At 36.6% G+C, this 5,333-nt stretch overlaps 1 long non-coding RNA gene across 1 annotated transcript in view; it reads left to right on the top strand.

Moving 5' to 3' along the window:
• The first annotated feature begins 445 nt into the window (after nucleotides 1–445).
• The window catches only part of LOC112151477, a 59,491-nt gene continuing 54,603 nt past the window's right edge, over nucleotides 446–5,333 (top strand). Inside the window, exon 1 of the long non-coding RNA XR_004949888.1 lies at nucleotides 446–1,035. This is a non-coding gene — a long non-coding RNA (uncharacterized LOC112151477). The remainder of the gene's footprint in view (nucleotides 1,036–5,333) is intronic.

The following is a 5,333-nucleotide window of genomic DNA, read 5'->3' as shown; positions in this document are numbered from 1 at the left end:
AAATTCCTCCTCCAATCATCTTTTGATCTACTTTGAAACCGTTACCAGCAATCTTTCAATCATGATTATGTTGTTTTTAGCTACATTAAAAAAAGAAATCTGTGGTGTTTTCTAGGACATCATTTCTGCAGTTTAGCAGAAGTTCATTAGAAATTAGTTGTGGATTGGACAGTTGGCATGGAGTAACCCTACTCTGATTTCCCATCATCCCTTTGTTTACACTCTTTCCCGTTACCTTACAGCCCCCCACAACCCCAAGCTAACAAAAATGACAAGAAATATTGTATCTATCCGCCAGTTGTAGCACCTACGTCACTGCTACAGGCTTTTAAAACTGTATTGTTTTTCATCTGCTCCTGATTAACAAAGATTTAAATAAAGAAATACTCAGAAACATAATTTTAAATATCATTTTCTTTCATTCTTCATGAGAAAAACAATACAATAGCATTAAAAACACCATTCTCATTGAAGTGGGTCTTAAGCAACTTTGCAAATCTAAAATTCTGTAGCAAAAAAATAAATTTTCTTAAATAGTAAAGTTACAATTGACTTAAATAACTTTTTTTTGTTGACCTTTTCCAATACCTTAAACTAGGAGTGTCAAACTCAGTTGCGCTGTAGCATTACCACATATATGTTAACATTTAATTTTCAGCATGAATGTCTTTTTACTGATGGAATAAAGATAGAATTCAGGAATGGATTTCCATGTCATAACCCTGGTTGAAATGGTTTTGTATGTTTTGTTTTTCTCAGAGTTTATGTTTGAATCAAAGGTGGTGGATGTTTTACCAACACCTTAAAGGAGCATTGGACTACAAACATGGCTACCTGGGGACTTCCTGTCACCCAGGTGTCAGACTGATTACAAACATTACAAATGAGAGGAGAGTCTCTGGGAAATCAGCTGAGTGAGGATTCCTGATTGAGCCACAGATACTATGTTGACAGCTGGAGAAGCTGCACTGTTAAGGATTACCAGCCATTGGAGAAGAGCACCAACCATGATGGTGGAAATGTATCTACTATTGGGTGAGACCTTCACACTTCGTCACTGGATAGATCCGGTAAGCCACGATTTTACAACCTGCGGACGGATCGTTGATTACCAGTGAATCTACTTTAGACTGCTTTCACCTTAATGGAGGAGGACGCCAAAGGACACAGTGATTGTGTAAAAAGGAACTATATATAAAGACTTTTGGTGCATCTGGGTGAAGGACTTCTAGAGTTTATGTGTAAATTGAGAAAAAATTATAAAAGGAAAAAGTGCGTGAGTCATTTTTACATAAAGAGAAGGAAAACAAACAAAACCCAGTTTTTTTTTTTTTTTTTTTTGTAACACTTTGCTGTATTGTAGTGTTACAGCGCAGGGAGCAAAAATCCAAAACACGCCTTAGGTCGCAGGTAGAATAGGATGAACTTTTAAAGCTTTAAAACCGTAACTTTTTAACATAATTATGAACTAGATATATAGCATTACCTGTGATAATCCTAGTGTGAATGCTGTAAGCTGAATTTGGCCGCTGATGATGCTAGTGCTGATAGCGGAAGATGCTGGAGTTGATAGCTGAAGTCACTGAAGGTAACAGCTGAAAACGCTGAAGTTAATAGCCAGCTAAAATATTAGCTAAATTCCAAAACTAGCATAAAAAAAACTTAAGTTACCCAAAACAGCTAGCATGTAGCTGAAATATTAGCCTAACTCCAAAACAGCCAAAAAAAGAAAAAAAAACTGAAAAAAAGCCGAAATTACCAAAACAGCTAACATGTAGCTGGAATATTAGCTAAACTCCAAAACAGCCTGTAAAACAAAACAAAAAAGCATAAATTATTTAAAACAGCTAGCTTGTAAATATTAGTTAAACTCTGAATCAACCAAGCTTAAATTGGCCAAAACAGCTAGCATGTAGCTGAAATATTAGCCTAACTCCAAAACACCCTAAAAAAACTTTTAAAAATCTCAAATTAACCAAAACAGCTAAAATGTAAACATTAGCTAAACTCCAAACTAGCCTAAAAAACATTTTTCAAAAAGAAGCCTAAATTAGCCAAAATAGCTAGCATGTAGCTGAAACATTAGCTAAACTCCAAAGTGGCCTAAAAAATCTTAGTAAATACCAAAATAATCCAAAAAGCTAACAGAATGCCAATTTTTAAAACATTAAAACTGTAACTTTTTAACATAAATATGAATAATAAAAAGGCAGGAATATTTTTCCAGAATAAATCAACTCAAACCTTAAATAACTTTCAATATTTTACTCTCCATAAAAATATATTTTGTCAAATAATACAAATTAGAAATAAGTGCAAGTTAACAATAAAATAAAGTGATCTGGAGGGCCGGATCCGGCCCCTGGGCCTCGACTTGAACACATAAACCCTGAAATCAATCTTGCGTCACGCGCTGCACGATTCTGCAGTCAAATGTAAAATAAAGAAACATAACAGAAAAATGAGTGAACCCGCGGAGAAGGAGGTGGGAGACATGAGGCTTCTGTAACCCAGATCCATGTGGGCATCGCTGGCTGAGTGGGTGGATCTGTCACCTTGAATTATGAAACGCTCCAGCTTATCACTGTGGAGCTTTGGGGAGAGGATCACATGCTTTCCGTGAAAGCCTGGCGCTCCACTTTCCTTCCAGGCTCACAGTCATGCAGTTTAGGACGACTTGGGATTGTCAATGACACACAGCCCTGAAACCGTCGTCTTCTCCCTTCAGCTTTTGTCTTTGCAGAGAACTGATCCTCACCTACTTTGTTAGGCAAGCGCGGATAATAAACGGAGCGCAATTTAGTGAAGAAACTCCAGAAAAAAGATAATTACACTTTTTCTTTTCTACTTTTGCTGCAAATGTCTTCATTCAGCGCCGTTCTTCTGCTCCTGCAGTTCTCTCAGCCTCTTTCAGGTGATATTTGACGATTTGGTTTATCGACTGCTGCCGCGTGAACAAACTGTGTGCTGGAAGCTGCCTGACAAGAAATGTCATATCAGGCTGTTTGTTCGGGTGATGAACTGCTAACAGAACAGTCTTTGTAAGCCTGTCAGAAACATTTCACAGTTTGTGTATATTCTATGCATACAGTGTGGCTATAGGAGAAATGTACAGATAAATCTGAGCTGACGGAGCTCTGGAGGCCCAGGGGTTAAAATAAGTCATTTCCAAAGATAATGGAGAACAGAACCGCCATGAATCTGTGGGACTTTGTGGCACTTAAAAAACAAGAGGAGGGCAGCGGTGATAGATGTAGCAATTCTGCACCATGGCAATGTCCAGAAGAAGGAACATGAGAAGCTCAGAAGAATACCGAGGGGCTGAAAGAGGAAGCAGGAAAAAATATATATATGGTGACAATAACTGGAGTAGTTGAGGTCAGGAGTTTTGGTCTCGGCAGATTCAGGAGCAATTTCAGCCTCAAGAAGACTCCAATGCTACCATTGACTGTATAAAAACTGGAGCGACTGGCGTTCCAAACAGGAAGTGGCTCCAAGAAGCCAAAATCCCACAGACTTCTAGAGAGAAATAAACAGCTGTAACTCAGTCATTCTATTTCTCAGATTAAACGTTCTTGAAAAGACAATACTTTTTAGTTATAAACAGCTCTCAATGGAAGGGGTGTGGTTTTCTAACATGCTCACTCCTGATTGGAGAGAATGGTTGCCAAAGCAATGTAGACTCAAACCGATTGCTTCTTACTGAGTATTTCAGGTTCCAAGATGGCGACCAAATTGACTTCAGTTGATTGGAAACGGAAGCACATCTGTCTGTCTGTCTGTCTGTCTGTCAATACATCTCTATATTTCTCTATTTTTCTCTCTATTTAAATTTCTCTATCTCTATATCTCTATATTTCTATCTACATCTCCCTCTATCTCTATTTCTCTATCACTATCTAAATCTCTATCTATATTTCTCTTTCTCTATATTTCTATCTATATTTTTTATATTTCTCTATATTTCTATATTTCTCTAGATCTCTCTCTATATATTTATCTATCTCTATCTCCATCTATATCTCTATCTATATTCTGCTATCTCTATATCTCTATTTTTATTTTTCTATATTTCTCTCTTTATCTCTCTATATTTCTCTATCTGTATTTCTCTATATTCATCTCTATCTATATCTCTATCTATGTATCTCTATATTTTTCTGTATATTTCTATCTATATCTCTATAAATCTCTGTTTCCATTGACTATGAAATTGCTCAAACTAGATTTTTTAATAGTAAATAAATCATCTGGAAACGTGTCAATATCAATAAAAAAAAAGAAGTTTTTGCACTTGGAACATGTGTTGTTTGAGGCAAATCAAAATTGACATATTTCACAAAACCACAATGGACGCACTTTTTTTAAATTAAATGAGTCCTGTGACCATAAACCCGATGTCTCAGTGGGCGCCACTGGAGATCCCACAGCATCACAGCTCATCTAAAGTTGAGCGTCATGAGGAGTTCTTGGATCCACAGTTCTCCTGTAAAATCACCAACCACCATTTCCTAAAATCTCTTCATCTGCAGCATCCCCACGTAGCTCGCCGCTCCATGGCCTGAATAAGAAGCCGACGTCTCCTTTGATAGTTGATGAGTGCTGGAGTCGTGACAGAAATTTGAATGTATCTGCTGTGAATCAAATTTGTAGATTTTTGTCTTATTAACCCTCAAATCCTTCAGTCATTTTCCTGTGTGACTGTCTTCTCTTGACTTGTTCTCAAATTAAATATTTCAGGTTTTCTCTGTGTCAGGATAATAAATTAAATTAGTGAGGCTGTTTCTATAATCTAAATATCCTTGTCCACAATTGAAATGAAATCCTCCTTTGTTCTGATTAAATACAACACATACAGTCTCACATTTCAACTCTTTAAAGTCTAACATTTTATCTGTGAGCGTTTGGTTTTGTCTGTTCGCTTCATAAAGCATCTGTTTCATATACAGCAGCTGGTCGGACAGAAACTCACATTTGATGCCATTTTCTATAATGGGGTCTATAAATCTCTGCATGTAACCGCTGTGGCATTATCAGATCTGATTCACTTCTATTTCAAAAGGGACGACGGCTGAAATATTTGTCTGCAGGGAATCAGAAAGAATGTTTTTTTTTGTTTTTTTTGACAAAAGAAATAATTTTGGAGAATTGCAAAAGGGTCAAAATGCTTGAAATGTATTCAGTTATGTTATTTATTGTGTTTGCCTTTTGGTTAATTTAGCCTTCTTTTTACATTTTTCTAGGCTGCTTTGGTGTTTACCTAGATTTTCAGCTACATGCCAGCTGTTTTGGTTAACCTAAGTTTTTCTTCCATTTTTTTAGGATAATTTGGC

This window comes from Oryzias melastigma, linkage group LG20, assembly GCF_002922805.2.
Source record: "Oryzias melastigma strain HK-1 linkage group LG20, ASM292280v2, whole genome shotgun sequence".
Lineage (NCBI taxonomy): Eukaryota > Metazoa > Chordata > Actinopteri > Beloniformes > Adrianichthyidae > Oryzias > Oryzias melastigma.
This window is presented reverse-complemented; position numbering and strand designations above follow the sequence as displayed.